Source organism: Chroicocephalus ridibundus, chromosome 9, assembly GCF_963924245.1.
Source record: "Chroicocephalus ridibundus chromosome 9, bChrRid1.1, whole genome shotgun sequence".
Lineage (NCBI taxonomy): Eukaryota > Metazoa > Chordata > Aves > Charadriiformes > Laridae > Chroicocephalus > Chroicocephalus ridibundus.
This window is the reverse complement of record NC_086292.1, coordinates 6,648,782-6,665,570: the sequence shown is the minus strand read 5'-3', so window position 1 is coordinate 6,665,570 and position 16,789 is coordinate 6,648,782. Positions and strand designations below refer to the sequence as shown.

The window sequence follows — 16,789 nt, the reverse complement described above, 5'->3', positions numbered from 1 at the left end:
CAAACCAGCCAGGCCAGAAACACAGTGAGGGCTCCTGCTAACACTCAGAAAGTAGCCAAGCTGTGATGGCCAATGCTTTACAGCTGGTTGTGTGTAAGGCTCTGGCCCTCCCATTTTAATGTGGCAGCATTTGGGAGTGATGTCCGGGACCAGAAGCAGTGATCGTAGCTTGCGGTAGGTTGATCTGAGTTCATTCACAAGCAGATGAGCTCCACCCGGCTGTCTTTCATGGAGAAATTACTTCTTTCCCTTACTAGCTGCTGCAGCACGCTGGTTGTAGAAACAGAACTGTCTTCCACCCTCTCACGGGCAGGAGGAGGTGGTGAATTTGCTAGTGCTCTTCCTCTGGATTCAGGGTAGAAAATGTTCTACTTTTCCCCTGGACTGACAACAAACCTGGTGAAATGTAATTCTAGTTTGATGTCGTCTAATGGAGCAGTGTCTGTATTTCTGCGGGATATCTGCAGAAGCATCTTGTTGTCACACCTGAGGGCAGGTCTTGAGACTTCATCTCAGCAAAGCATTTATCAAAAGTTCCCCAGTTCTTTTCATCCAAGATCAGGTATCTCCAGATGCAGCCGAGAAGTGGCTGCGGATCCTCTCTGCAGTCAGACAGGCCCCCGCGAAAGCAGCTTCTTGACCTCATCAGTGGTGTGGAAATTAAAAAAAAATACAAAACATTTTTAGCTAAAATGTAAATACCTCTGTTACATTATACATTTTTTGCTAAAGATTTTCCTAGATGAGTCAGGCTGAAATCAAAGGCAGCTTAAGCTGAAGGTCAGCAAAAGTAACTTTCTGTCAAATCTTGCTCTGACAGGGATGCACTACGTGCGCCCAGAAATTACACTGCTCTCCTAAACCCCAGTATCATTACACTGGTATAGGCAGGGACCAAACCTGTCACTGTAAGCATTGACTGCAGCTTTTTCCCTATCGGAAGGGCAAAAAACTAGTCCGATGTATAAACGATCTTTATATGGGTGCTCATACTAAAGATCACGCCGGTTTATCTATTTAATTAGATGACATCCCCAACCAAAATAGTGTATACTGCTGCAACAGTTGTGTCTGGAAAAGGTCTCTCCATTTTTCCAGTGAAAATGTTTAATGTCATCTGTCTTCAGATCAAGTCTGGACATCAGTAGGGCAAGACCCATGCAGGAACAGTCTTCCTCCATTCTCCAAAGAACTTGAGAAGTCTTTGATGTCTGTTTGACTTTACTTAGTTTAATGTGCTAATGAAAAGTGACTTTTTTACCTCCACAGCATTAGGAAACTTGGGCCCTTCCTGGCAAATATGGATCTAAATTAGAGATTTCGTCTGGATCCTTAGTGCTCCTTAGACTTGGCCATCCCTGGCTTCACACAGAATTAGTCTGGTGCTGATTCCACTCAAAGGTAAGTACCAACTGTGGAAGACCAGCAAATTCAAGACAGCTCTTTCATAATTTTTTCTGCACAGTCCAGGGATTGCACAACCTTTTCAGATGTCCTTGGAGAGCCAGCGTCCTGTCTTTGCTGCTCCGCATTGGATCTGCGCTGCTACATGCTGCAGTATGGTCAATGTGGGAAGCCCAGTCATGAATCGAATGTACAGGGATCTGCTCTGACCTAGAAGGGTATTTAATGTATCTTAACTTTTTCTGGTCAAAAGGTGTAGCCTAATACGGAAGTATAAGGGGAAAGCTAAAGGCAAAACTCCGTCCCCAGTCTTCCACAGGGCAAGGATTTTGTACTTTCATAAGGCAAAGGAAATCCCATAAATACAGATGTGTCATCTTGCTTATTGTTTCATTAATTCCTAAACTATGGAAAGAAAAATCCTAACCATTTTGTTTCCTATTTCCCCAGTTAACCTTCAGCTTTCCTAAAATGCTAACATTTTCAATTTAATCCATGAAATATATGCAAAGTGAAAATATTAAATAAGTGAAAAAACAAAGTTTAAAGCTAATTTGGGGGAAACTCCTGTGTAAGCTCTTCTTATGAAGGATCTCTGAGCAGAAGAGCAAGTCTTTATCTCTAGTCTCTTTACATTTTTTAAACTCACAGCCTAAAGCATATTTTCTTTTCCCAACACTGCTAGAATTCAAGATGCATCTTTAATTGGTTTAATGGAGCTACAAGGCATTACATTAGACAGCTTTTTCCTAGTTCACAGAGGTCATATTGACATGTAACTCATGGTATTTCCTTGTTTTCAAGATAAGCTAAGACAAAGGGGAAGTGTTCAGTTCCAGGTGAGTGGGAGAGGGCACAAGAAATGGGAAGAAGATAAGAGTGTTTGATGCAGGTGGGAATTTATCATGCGGTGTCTTTTTGCACTCAGGCTGCAATTGCGTAGGAGTCTGCCTGCGTACAGCATCTCAGTCTTCCTATTCCTACTTTAAGAATGCGAGTAAATAAGAGAGTGGTACAGTGGAGTAATGAACAGCTGAATCAGTGTCTCCTTTCACATATCATAGGGCTATAGCAGTTTTACTAATACGGATGGCATCATGCTGGGGTAACTCCCAGTCACCTTTCATGTTAGAATAGCAGAATAAATGCAAGTAAAGTTACTCGTGGCTGGTTTTCACTCCCGTCCTCCTAGCAGCGCCAAATAAATTCTGCAGTTACAAGAAATCAGATTGAATTTTAATAACTGAATGCAACTCATTTTCAGCAAATAGTTTTATAAATCGTCTCCTCTTCAGTGAAGTGTCATATGCTTCTGTTTCATTCTGCACCAGTGCACATGGCGACCTTGACTAGCAGTGATAGCCAATAGTCCATCAGTATTTAATACTGTCCTAGCTGAGAGCAGCTAATCAATAGTGCAAGGTTCATAAGATTCCCTTGTTCCAATTTCCCCCTTCCCACTTGGAACAATTGTTCTTGAGCCTTTTGTGCAGCTCATGTAGAGGTGAAAATGTTCTGTCAGTCTTTTGCGTAGGATTTTTTAGCCAACTCACGGCTGCAAGGGACAAACTGGAGTTCATGCTCAATAGCATTCAAACTGAAGATGGTTCTTAGAGTGGTTTCTAGTGACTAGCTGCCTTGAATGTGAGCATTATTTTTAGATCCAGACTTAGGGTCTAATCTTCAGCTAGTGTTGTGGATTTGAAGGTCAACAGGGATGATTGTGGTCATCTAACTTAACTTCCTGAATAACCTAAGCAGTGGGACTCCACTATGAATTGTTGCTGCAAGGTCAGTACTTGTGGTTCACTAGAATATCATCTTTACAGAACTATTCATGCAGAGTGAAAAAAAAAATAAATTACAGGTTCTCTGCACTTACTCTGTTCTTCTACTAGCTCAACTTCAGAGTGAAGTCTGAACTTTGCAGTTGATGTGAATTTATCAAGTTTCAAAATCCAGCCACTGCATCTTATGTCTAAAATACAGCAGCATCAGCTGTCAGATTTCTCTTCCTTTTGTACTGTGTAGGGGCTGTGATCAGTTTTTGAAAGGAGCTAAATAGGTTGGGGTCTTGGAGTCTTTCACCACAAAGCATGTTTTCCTGCCTTTTACTTATTCATGTGCCTCTTCTCTGGACTCTTGGATTCTCCGGTATCTTTTTTGAATTGTAAATGCCAGAACAGTGCACAGATTTCAGGAAGAGCAGTACCAATACCAGGCAAAAAGGTAATATAACCTGCTGCTCCTTGAGATTCTGCTGCTTCTATACCCAAAGATTACACTGGCCCCCCTGGTTACTCTGTTGTACAGGAGACTAATTTTCATCCACAGCCCCATGGATTTTTTTCAAAGTCGCCTGTCCCCCGGATAGATTCCTCAGCTTGTTATTGTGGCCTGCACACCTCATTTCCAGGTTTGTGATTTTATATATTTGGGCTCTACTGAAATATGTATTTGCTCATTGTGCATAATTTACCAAGCCATGCAGCTTACTTTGTGTTATTGGTCTAGTCTTCTTTAGTTAACATTCTCCCAGTCTGTATTCTTTATCAACAATGTTTTTGTATTTGCTGTTTTGCCCAAGTCATTGATAGAAATGTTAAGTAGCAGAGAAGACACCCTTAGGGGCTGCACTCGAAACAGCTGTTAATCAGGATTCCTATTCATAATTACATGTGGAACCCTGTTATTTAACCCGCTTTTAATCTATTTAATGTACGTAGTTTTAGATTTTTATTGGTCTGGTTTATTAATCAAGGTGTCACCCATAAAACATCACAAACATACAAACACTTTGCATCAGACACCGGCACACAAACTTTTCATCTTGAGTTAGTCTGACAGGATAAGTTGTAGATAAACCGATGCTGATTAGCTTTGGGCTGATGCCTGCCTCGTTACTGCTGTCTGCCTTTGGTAGGTGGTGTGTTTAACTCTCCTGGGAGTTGGCTCTTGGCAAGCGAGAGGTCCAACCTCCCAAAGTTCACAGAAAGGTCCAAAGTGGGCGATGGATGGTGTCCATGGCTCACCACGAGCTCTCCAAGGCAAAGTGCAGCTCCTTTGTGGCTGCTGCTGCATTTCTTCCTTGTTTGTTTGGATGCGACATGGTTTAATATTTCCACACATAGCTAAAATTTCATTGACATTATCAAAATAATATCATTACAACCCGGTCCATTTTCTTTACTGGTGGGTTATTTTTAAATAGGTAAAATAGCTAAAATGAAGATTGTTCAGATAAAGAGTGTGATTTTTTTGAGATCTAATCATCATGTAATGCAAGAAAATAATATTACTTTATGATATGGTAATAGCTAATGTTGAAATGTGTTACTGTCTACAGGTAAAACACCTGTATTACTTTAATGCAGCACAATTATTTCTGTGTTGCTAGATTATATCTAAGTAGATATCTGGACTAGCTTTTGTTAAAAAAAAGCAGAAATCTGATGAATAATACCATGTGTATGTTGCTTTGTGTGTCTTTTTTACTGCATAAAATAATCAGTAAATTACTTTCAAAATATCATGAAAAATGTTTCTCCTCAAAAAACGTACCTCAGAGCATCTCTGTCTTATCACTGCGTTTAAATAAAACGCGGAAATAACAGTAAGGTGCCAATTAATGTGACCTCCCCCCCAACAAATTTTTCATCATCCAATTAATATTTTACTAGAACATCTCAATTAGGGACAAAAAATGCTGTAGTAAAACCATGATGATTTGTAAATTATTACTCTGTGAACTGTCTACCGTTGTTTCAGTTATAGTGCCTCAATAATTGCAGATGCGTAAGACCGTTGCTGCGAATTCTTCGAAGTAGAGATGTGATCTATGACCTGTACACACGATTTTGCAAATAGGAGGGCTGGATAAATGATTCAAAGAAATTATCCATCCTATTTATTCCATGAGAATCTTGAGCGAAATATTCTAGATTTATCAAAAATTAAGTATTTTACCGAAAACAATTTTTATAAGGGGTATTGAGCCACCGTCTGGTACGTTAATGCCGAGTCAAAAACTCACCAGCCTATTCTTCAGACCTTTTACTTAAATGAGTTCACTTTCTGAAAAGCCACGCTTCTTCTTGACACCTTTAAGTCAATGGTCACCCTCTATCATATCACCATGATGGAAGCGTGCCAGTGGAATTTGACTCCGAGCATTAAGGGTTAAGCTTTTTGAAAAGTGCATTGTTTTAAGTTTCCCAGAGGGTGAGTCATCTTGCAGCGCGTTGCATCGAGCTGCATCAGTCATGTAGCTTTATGTCTTGGAGTCATAAAGTCACCTAATCAGATGTGACTGACACTATTTGACATGACAAGTCAGCCAGGAAAGTGCAAGAAAACAAAAAACATGTTTTTCTGAAAATTCTGGTTAAAGCTGCTGTCTTTTCCCATGTTTTGTTTTACATTGCACTGAGGAACATATGTTTTATAATGGGTAGGGGGAGGGAAAATACATGAAAAGATTTTCTGATGTAGAAAAAATACAAGCTATTGTCATCTGGGCACAGTAAAACTTATACAAAAAGTGTTCCTGCAGTCTTTTCACAGGGAAAGCCTTTGGGAACAGTGTTTCTCTTTGGATATGAGGAGTTGAAGAAGCACGAGACTCTTCACACAAAGCACCAGTGCTTTTGTAGCGTAGGAACAAGCACACATGCACACGCAGGCACGAGGGCTTTTGGCAAGATCCACAAAAGAAATTAGACACCCCTGTAACTTTATATGGCAGCACATCGTACATGCTGAAGATTTCTTCTACTTGAAAGTACTCACACAAGACGGCTCTGGCAAAAGAATACTGAAAAATATAAACCCAGGAGTTTCACAGGCTGAAGGAAAAAGGCCCCTCTTACAGGAGAGTTGTTCTCTTTACTTCTCGGTCAGTACCATGCTCAGGATACGATACACAAAATTTCCACAGGGCTTCCAAAGTTATTCTCAGGATGAAATGCAGCCTTCTTCCACTGCTTCTTTGCCTGAGCATCTACGCACACAGACTGTAGCACAAAAATATTGTAAAGTCTTGTACACATACTTAGGCTACGTGTGCTTTTCAGTTCTCCCGAAGTGCTGCATAATTGGAAATGTCCAACAAGTTTATGCTTAGATGGGTTCAGCTACCGCTTATTTTGGCAATCGTGTTCTCTTTTTTTACGGTATTTGATAGCTTTATTTAAAATCTGATTTAAAAACATTATGTATTGTGACATTATGACAGTCTTTGAAGATAAATGCTTGAAAGGGGCCTATGAGAATTCAAACACCAGAAGATAAAATAGTAAAAATTACCTGAAGAGTTTAGGCAGGTTGGCTCTCGATTCTTTTAATGCTTATGGTAGGCGATGATAAAACATTGAGGAGTCTTACAGGAGAAATTTTCAGGTCCTAAGAAAATGATCCCATAATTAAGTGCTCGGGTTCTAGTGCGTGTTTTTCTATTTAGCCATCTTATTCCTTGTAGCCTTTTCCCAAGACCTTATTCTTTCTCAGTGGAGTTAAGCAGGCAACAGCTTATAGGTAGGAAAACGTAAAGGTACAATTATAGATATAAAGGTATAAAGTTCAGGTTTCTACAGCCAGGCAATGAGAAATCAACATCCAAAAAATCGAGTTATTTGCTTTTTTGTTCCACAAATGTGGAATTAGGAGCCTAATTGTGAGTCCCCGAGTTGATGCTTTGTGCCGTGCAACAGTAAGATTCATGCTGTGATGAAGCAGCTTCTCCAGAAGCAAGAAACTGAGCCTGGCTAAGGTATCGGCTTTCAAGAAGCTGGCTCTTATTTCGCTTCTGCAGTGTTTATCCCCTAAGCCTCCTGTCAAGCACAGGAAGAGAAGCAGCTGTTTAAAATTAGAACAGTACACATGTTAACAAGTAACTGTACATGCACTAGCAGGAACATGGGAATATACTAGAAAATAACAGTCTTTTAAGACTGCTTTAGTAGCACTGGAAGTTGTTGATGTCTGGGAACTTCAGGTTTCATGTTTTCCAGGCAAGGCTTTTCGGCTGCCTGCACATAGGCACATTTCCTAGCTCCATACCTGGCGTGGAAGTAACCTGCCAGCTAGCTGGGAGTAGGGAATAAGCAAAGTTTGCAGCCCCCTGCTTTGCCAATGGATTGTCTCCAAACATCCCTATTTTTTGCACAGGCACTGGCACAGAGCGTTCTGGTTTAGAGGAGTTTCTGTGATTTGGACTTTGTTCTCATATAGGATGAAACATTGTCCCATAGATAGAAGTTTTTATTTTCAGCCAAGCATAAAGGAGTGGTTTGAGTCTGTGACATGCCCTACCTGTGATTAGGATGCCTGGGGATGGGTAGCTTGGCCCAGGTAGTGCCAGTGCTCCTTGTTTTTGGGATATTTTTGCTTTCGCTAAGGGAGAGGTGAGCATCACCTATCCTTTCTCCTTGCGCTGCCCCAGCTGCCTTTGGCCAGCTCTGCATCCATTCCTGCTGCGGGAGGCCCCTTCCCGCCTCACAGGGTTGCCTTGTCCTCAGGAAGACCCTCGGCAGCCACATCTACCCCCAGGGACTGGAAACCTGAGACTCTGAACCTGCAGCTCCCAAAGGGAAGAATATCACATTAGCCTGGAATGATAACCTGGCCAGTCGTGTTTCCCTTGGGGTCTCTCAGAAGATATTATTTCAAACCTGCGGTCACCTTCTCAGAGTACTGAGCGTCAGCAACGTCCTGCTTGACCCTCTGTGTTTCCATACATCCTCAAAGAAAGTTAGTCACCACTCCGATCTCTCTTTTCTGCTTTTCTCTTTCCCCTTCCCCTCTTTTAACCTCACAGCAGCTCTGCGTCCAGATGAATCTGTGCATTCGTGGCCTAAATTTGTTATTGCTTGCATTCTGTAAACCCCACTCCCCCCAAAACATGGATTACTGGAGGCTGTTAAGTATAACTGCATTACACTTCCCAATTGATTATGAACTGTCGGTTTTGTATGTTTAAAAACTCCTTTCTGGAGTTGTCCAAGACCATTGAAAACACACAAATAAAGCACTGTCAGGTGGAAGTAAAAGAGATTTTAAAGAGAACAGTTGAAACCCACGAGTGAGAATAAATCTGTTTTTCTTTTTTTTAAATCACGTGGAGATTAAGACTTTATTTTAGACGAGTCCTTGACTGTCCCTAAGAAGCACTGTAGCACTAAAAGGAGTCTTCCCAAAGTGCTATGGTTACAGCGCCTGTTACTCTGACAAGAGGTTGCAGAATGTAATAAGGCTACACTTCATGTCGCTTTTTCAGTTCCCGTAAAATTCCCTGTTTCATGTGTGACGTGGTGATTTCTGTTTGGATGAACAAAGCTGCCTTGCAGAAGTACTTCCGAATAGTTGAATCCCAGCTTAATAGATTGAAGCAGCAACCTTAATTATTCTGAAAAGTACGCAAATGGAATTATTTTTATTCTTAAAAAAAAAGAATAGACCTTTCTGAATTAATTTGTGTATGCCTGTTTTCAGAGTCGATTGTTTAATTCCTGTTTACAAATGTTTGGCTTTTGTTACTACAGTTTGCTGTAAGTTACACCCCCCCCTTTTTTTTCTCTCTGCTATTAGAAAATCATGCTGCAACCTATTTGTTTAAGCAATGGTGTTTTCTCTCAATGAATCATCAGACGAGCGATTGGCTTCATAATCTTTACTTAAAAACAAAAATATCCACATGGGTGCACAGCATTTGGCTAATTAATTTCCGATAATTTGCAGTGTTAACAGCCAGCTGCCAGGGGCTCGGGCGACTGTTAATCTGTGGAAGAAGCCATGGTGAAACGATTGGAGATCTGCTCCTGCTGGTTGCCAGATAAATTCTTCTTATGACAATGTCACTAGGTTAATTAATTCAATTAATGACTCCCAGCGCAATGTTTGTCTTTGTCTCTTTCATTTGCCACAGGCTGCTGAACAGGTACTCCTGTGGATGTATTCTGAAGTTCTGTCACAGATAAGGAATAATGTACCATTTTCATGTCTACTTCTGAAGTGTCTTCATTTTTAATGAAGTTTGGTAGCTGTTAATTCCATTAGAAATTGGTTTCTTCTCTGTTTTTCTTAAATGTAAGCAATCAAATATTCATCACTGTATTATTTTCAGAAACAGCCGTGATTTTAGGTAACTATAATGTTAGATCGTTTTTACATTCCCTTAAAGCAAGAAACTCAGTGTGGAACTCTGCTCCTCAGATGCCGTGAACTGGATGTTTGCTTTTGTCCTAGGAAAGAGGAACTGTGAGGCTGGATGAGGCCTCAGGTGTATCTAGCTTATCATCCTAGCTCCAGTAATAGCAAGCGCTATCTGTTTCAAAGTTCAAGAAGCAGAAAAATGCATCTTACATCTAACTGATTTTTTTTTTTTCATTCAGGAAAAAGTGAAAGAAAAAATACTTCCAAATGGGACATGTGGAAAGAATCTCAGAGACACCCGGTGAGACTCTCAAGAGTCCTCTGTCTTGAATGCATCTTATTTTTCTGAGTAGAACCAGGACAATGTGGAGACAGCGCTTTAAAAAGCGTAGCCATCACTTTTCAGATTAGCTCATATAAAAATGTAAATAAAGCACAGTGCAAACAATGAAGTGGGAATGAAAGTCAATTTTTCTTCTTGGTCCTCAGCTAAGCACCAAACCAGGGCTCTCTGTTGATCTGGTTTTGCACCACTGCCCCTTCCTGCAGATCACTCTGGATTAACATCGTACATTGATACTTGTACTGAGGTCACCCTGTGGCCCTCTGTATTCACTCTACTGTGTTTCCCATTCATAGTTTTAATTTCATTCCTTCTCTTGAATAGGAGCTGAAACACTTGAATGTGAATTCCAGGTTTGGAAATGAACTGAAGCAAGTTGTAAATCCAAATCCCACTGACGTTGGAAGTTCTGCCCCGGTAGCTGTTCTGGGTTAGCCCCCATTTGGTATGTGAGTAAATCAGATTTAGAATAATTTTAATCATCTGGATGACTGATTTAAACCCAGTGAAGACTCTAAAAGGCTTCCATTGAAAGCTGAATCTTGCTCTAGGGCATTGCAGCGACCTAATAAACCTAGAGGAAAAACGTAGTGAGGAATAACTTGAGCTACTGCCGGGAGATTCTGGCTATTAGCATCGCTCAGAAACCTGAGGAACAGGTGATAGCTGATGTTACTGGCGCAATAAAGGTGTGCGCATGGAAAGGTGCCTCCCTCTGAAGTACCAGTGGGAGCTGCACGCTCCATTATTTGACTGCATTTTCAAAGACTCAACTGACTTCACGGTATCTCTCCCCGCCGTGCCATTTCAGCCTTGCTGAATTGTGGGTGCGAGGGTCAGCCGCCTCTGCCCAGGTGAGCCGAGGGTAAGGTCTTCCCTGCGTGGTTTGAGACGTCTGCTCTTCTTAACCCAGACGCAGGCGCTTGAGCAGCCAGTTCAGGGAGGGAAGGCGACTCCGCAAGTTCACTGCTGAGCTCTGTGCCTTAACAAAGCCTGCCGTGAAGTTTATGGCATCTTTTGACACTTGTTATCTAATGAAAAGACTATTATCCCCCTAAGGGGGAAATCACCATGTGCTTTTCTTTAAATTCAATCCAAACATATACTTTTTAAATAGAAACACTCCGGTGTTTCATGTCAGGGCCCTTTAGCATAAGCAGCTGCCGAGGCAAGCCGTACGCAAGAAGCATAATTTGAGCTGTCATTTCCCTGCAGTAAATGCTTTCCTTTGTCTCTAGGAGCTGAGTGATAGAAATCAGGATATGTAAATTTGGGCAATGGATCTTAATTATGAGCAGCAGGTGCCTGTGCAAGAGTGCTCAGGTGAGGGGGGGGGGTAGTACAGCTACTGTGACTTGCTTGTTGTCGGTGTACAAAGGGAGGGCTACAAAGCTCCAATTAATTATCCACATTAATGAGCTCAGAGACCCAAGTGAAAGGAGAGTGCCTTGTCTGCTGCTCCAGTTTAGTCTTCCCAGCAGACAGTGGTTTAAAAACCAGTTATGCAGCTCAGCCTCTGAAGAGTGCCAACAGTAAGGATTAAATTACCATGATAAACCCTGAGAAATCAATTTGTGGCAGTATAGACTATGATGAATAATCCTGTTGGAGAAATTAATTGTCTGAGGAATATTTCCTCAAGGTGTCTTGACCAGAGCAGCATCTTCCCAGTGTGTTTGTAAACGGGACTGTCTTTGGGGAGACAACACTATTTACCTTTTACTGATTTAGGTAGGTGATAATTATTATGTAATTAATTATTATGTAATTATGTAATTATTATTGCCTATTAATAGGTAATTATTATGCTCTTTTTTTTTTTTTTTTTTTTTTGTCAGAACACCACTAATCATGCTGAAAGCATTAAGGTTAGGTGAGCTGGGGGGGAAATTCATGCCTAGTGTAACATGTAGGTTCCTGTTGGACTGTAGAGCCTGGACAGGCACGGGGAGGGGAAGGCAGACAGGAATGGTGCCTCCAGACCGGGTGCAGTCCACGCTTTCTTCAGTCCGACCCCTAATCTGAGTGGGTAATTCAGTTTCTATGCCCATTTAACCATGGGCTTTCTACCAAGGGTGTTAATAACGTGTTTTTTATTGAAAAATGAAGCATTATTGATCTTTTTTGATGAAGTTACAGATCTGCTTTGTAAGCACATGCCTAATGGTGAAGTTATACATTGTGGTTTGAGCTGATTTAAGGTCTTGCTGCTGCGTGGAAGAGTGGGTCTCTGTCCCTTCTTGTGTGATCCTGCCCTTGTGCTGGCTCTGACGTACGTGAGGCTCTGTACGGAGTCAGTGCAACTTGCTGACCAAGAGAAAGCTAACCCAGACAAAATCGCAGATGGCTGAGATCTTCCTTCCACGTCCCTTGGCGTTAGACCATCCCTTTTTCCCCCACCAGAGACATCATAATTCTCTTTTAAGTAGGGCAGTTTAAGTAGTAATAGACAGGAGCCCCCCATGTGGACGGTAGGGACCAGTCTGTCACCTGGACAATATACTTTAATCAAGTGATTTTTCCCTTACAACTTGCTTCCTGTTCCCTGCACTGATGGGTAAAGACCTTGGGCCCTTCTCAGCATAATCCAGTTTTGTTGCTATATAACTCCTGTTTTGGAGCAGATTGCTGTTTGCAGCCCTTCGGTTAGTCCTCTTCCCAATTGTGGTTTCCCCCCCCCCGCCCTTCTCTTTTCCCCCCTCCAACTGTGGCGATATCTAAGCAGACATATGGGCCCTCATTACGCATTGTCCTACACCTTGTGTGGCCACTGAGGTTGGTGCAAAGTGGGTGTTAAACAGCATCATTCTTATGTGGCAGTGTTTTACACCCCCTTGGTAAATGATTACGTGAGGTCCAGAGAAATAAACTGTCAGCCCCAATACACCGCAGTGTAGTTTTGCTACAAATTTGGGCTACCGTAGTTTGAGGAAACCAAAGCCCTTTCCTCCTTTGAAAAACAAAATCAAAACCAAAAGAAACAAAATCTCTAACAACTGTAATTGTGTGAAGGGAGGGCATTTGGCCAGGTTATAGCAGAATAACTTAACGGGTGAGCTCACAAGTCAAACAGTATATATAGACAAATACTTATTAAACAAAACTGCTGTGCTGCTCTAGCTCTACTGCTTCTTGCAAAGCAATAGTCCCCTATTTGTTTTTCAGTAGAAAACTTGGGGATACGGGTGCAAGTTTGTAATAGTAACATCCTATCCATTTTGTAAATCTTTCCACAACCAGGAATATTTCTGAGTAAGAACTGAAGCATCTCTACTCGTTTAGAGGAAATGTTGCACAACGCAGGACAAACCAGTCAAGCCACTTTAAACAGGATAAATGAATGAAGGCTTCAAGGTAGGATCAGCTGTTTATTTACATCCATTGTCTCCTTGTTTCCCACACAAATATATTCTGTGTTTAAAATTTATAAAGCTGGGCAAGCCCTTCTCACGCTGTTCTCAGTAAAATATTGCCCGCCGCATCTCTCTGAGGGGCTACTGACAAATAGGCTCTTGTTGTCTAACTTTCTCTCTGCTGAGGTTAATGATTAAGTGGTTCAGAAGGTTAATTCCTGGAGATAGTGTTGTCTTTGGCTTGAACAGATGTTGGTAGGGCTTTAATGTGGTTATCAAACTCTGCTGCCCTTCATTCTTTGCTCTGTGCAGTCCTGGGTATTGTTCACCAATGCATTCCAGGCCCACTCTATGGAGATCCAGCAGAGCTGAACATACCATGGCATTACCGCTGCAGAGCATCGGCTTTCCTGAGGTCACGCTGGATAATGCCAATATATAGCACGTAAACTGATAACGACAGTCTTGATCTTTAAAAGATCTGCAAATATTTGTATATGCATAAAGATACAGAATACCTTTTGAGGCTCTTATTGAACGATCTGTAAAGCCACTCACAGCCTTTATATCGTCAAATCTCTCAATGGCCCCTGTAGAGCGGCGCGTCACTGTGTAAACCCTGCCCCTCCTCCCCTCAGCGCCTCATATCTTGTTAGATGATATGACTCTCAAGGGTGTCTGAAGTAATCTGTTGTGTAATCAGCGCCTCTAACAGCCTGTTAAAGCACTTGGGGGTTGGACCGATATTTACAGCGCTTGAAGCTATGTCGTTACAGGAGCTGCTGGATATGCGCAGACTCCCACATCCACTGTGTCATAACCATCCATCAGTATCTCGCGTTCGGTGGTAGGAAGAGCAGTGTCAGGGACGTATTTACCGGGCAGCCTTGCAAACACCTCCTGCCCTCCGCCTGCGCGCTGCTCTAGACCTGCTAGCAGAAAAGCTGTAGGAGTTAAAGCATCTAACCTCACTCTGCCTGGATACGAAAAATCTCATCATTTTAGTTATTGCATTGATTTTCTTATTGTGTGCTTTTTAGCACCACTAGCTCACAAATGGTAACCAGATTCAATGCAGTATACAGCACTTAGTTTTAATTTGGGGAAGAATTACTGTTAAATTGTAGGCGTTAACTGGTTTATGACATCAGGGAATTTTCTATAATGTGGAGATTTTTTTAGGAGCAATTCACAGTTGCAAAGAGAAGCTGGGTCCTGTGACCAAAATACACGCTGGTATTTTAAATAGTAGGATGCCAAAAAGAACAGCAACTTTATAAATAAGCAGTCCTTGAAAGAATTAATTTTAAGGCAGCCTCATGGTGGGATTCATTATGTTTGAATCTCAATGCTGACAATGCCGTAAGTGAATCATCATCTGGGACTTTACCTATTTGTTATTATTTGTGAAACTGTAAATAGAGAGGAATTTTTTTTTTTTTTTTGCTTTTCTTTCATTACGAGTTGAGATGAAACTTGAAGGTGGTGATACCTGTGTCCCTACCGAGCAATGCTATGGGAGAAGCTCTGCCCTTGTGATGTTGTGCACTCCTGACTTCCCAATGGTCACCAACGCTGAGTGGCACCATGCCGTTCTTCAGGTTACCTGGTGCAGCCTGTGGTTTTAACCTGCTGGAAAACATCGGTGTCATTGCATCTGATCACAGGCAATGTCTTACGGCCACAACCTTTACCGCAAATGCAATACCTGGGTTTAACTGGTTGTCATCCCGGCAGATTTCAAACATAATTGTGCCCAGAGGCTGTTCTGGATAAGGCTCTTCTTCAGTGCTTCAACTGAAGCTGTGCCATGGGGCAGAAAGGAGTGAAAACTCCCAGGGCCAGAAAAAGAGAAAGAAGGAATGATCACAGTAATAAGGGTGCTCCTCTGGGGACAGGGTGCTAAGTCCCTACACCTTGTCACTCCTCACAAGCAGTTAATTTGGTTTTGTGTCAGGTTGTCTTTCAGCTGAAGTAGCCTTTGCTCTCCCTTATTTTTACCTGTAGTGTGTCTCTTTAAAAAACAATTTGTACCCCAGTTCAGTTGTAATCTGCAAGACATTCTTTTAAACTCCTTGGATAAAGCTATATTTTATTTCTTTGCCCTGATTTAGGTCTTTCTTAAAGAGAACGGGTCATAGTCATATCTGCTGCGGTCGCAGTGGTGTCCTGTGTGGTGGTACCAGTCCCTCCCAACAGCCAGCAAACAGCCCTCCCCAGCTGGGTCCTGTGCTCACCTTCACCTTTTTTGGCAGCCGCATCACTTCAGTCGATCTTTGTTGGCCTGTGATTGATTAGAAATTTCCTCCTGCCCCGTCTTTCCCTTTCTCTGTCGCTTCCAGCTGATGAACTTGCCATTGCTGCTTTTGCTCCTTACTTAAGACTCGTTACATTTGCTGTTAGTGCTATGGGAGACACAGCTCAGATTTAAAGGCTGGGTATGCCAAGGGCTGGAGGGCATTTGCAGTTCTAAGGAGTTTCCAGTCTCCGGCATAAACCAGAGCGGATGTAAGGCAGCAAGGGTAAGACCGGGTAAGTCGGTCAGTTAGACTTCACTAGGCAAAGTCTTTCCAAAGTGCTCCTCCTTTCACCCTGCTGAAGTTGGAGATGTGATTCCTACAGATTTCTACAACAACATAGTTAAAAACAACACTTTTAAAAGCGTCTTTCCCTGTTGATAACTTGTATTCAGCCAACAATCTCAGCTAGGTTAAAGCTCTCTACGCTGCTTGTACGTGTAGTCAAACCCGGGACTTGCACGTACACATTTGATTCGATATGAAATTTCTAGTGATTTTATCAAATCCTGGTTGAATATCCGCCGAATATTTCTCTACAGAACCGTACGGACCAAAACACGAGACAGCTAGAGGGATGGCACCAGCAGACCAGTGTACTGAAGGGTAAGAAACCGGTAGTTCGGGCAAACAAAAGCCGCTGGCGTTTCTGCTGCGTGTACGGCAGAGGGAGCAGGGCCCAGCGCTGGGGGGAACGTCGGGGCAGCGCTGCTTGCGGCGGAGAGTAGGAAGAGGAAAGGGGAAGAACAACGCGTAAAATCAGAAAATAAGGCAGGTTTTACGTATTTAAAAAAAAACAAACGCCTAACACGTGGAGAGAAATACAATTTAGCCAGATAGAGCTGACTGCAGTACAATAAACAGTTGTGTTTATAGTATGTGCTTTAGGTAATCCTGCTCTAGCAGAGGAGTTGGACTAGATGATCTCTAGAGGTCCCTTCCCATTCTGAAGATTCCGTGATTCCGTTTCAAACTTACAGAAAACTCCTGTACCGCAGAATCTCATCCCCTCCAAACCATCCCAACCTATTTGCATGGGTCTTATGGATAACCTATTGGAAATTATTCTGACACTGTCCAAGGGGTGTTTTGAGCATAAGTAGAAATATGCTGCCGTGAATGGATTTCAATTTCTCTAGGGCTGTATTTCTTTTGGTGAGCTGTTGTGCGTTTATGTGTGTGCACTGTACTAATGTTGCTAGATCTCTACATGTAATAGCAGGGACGCCAGAGGCTGGGAATGA

General features: G+C 42.1%; 1 long non-coding RNA gene across 3 annotated transcripts in view; it reads left to right on the top strand.

Annotated features, from left to right (window-relative positions):
• The first annotated feature begins 1,268 nt into the window (after positions 1 to 1,268).
• Positions 1,269 to 16,789, top strand: part of LOC134521002 (uncharacterized) — a 39,023-nt gene continuing 23,502 nt past the window's right edge. For 2 of the 3 annotated variants that reach the window (XR_010072603.1, XR_010072602.1), the window contains exons 1-5: positions 1,269 to 1,401; positions 9,792 to 9,853; positions 10,220 to 10,340; positions 13,136 to 13,249; positions 16,088 to 16,151. This is a non-coding gene — a long non-coding RNA (uncharacterized LOC134521002). The remainder of the gene's footprint in view (positions 1,402 to 9,791; positions 9,854 to 10,219; positions 10,341 to 13,135; positions 13,250 to 16,087; positions 16,152 to 16,789) is intronic. The other variant, XR_010072604.1, reaches the window with a different exon arrangement.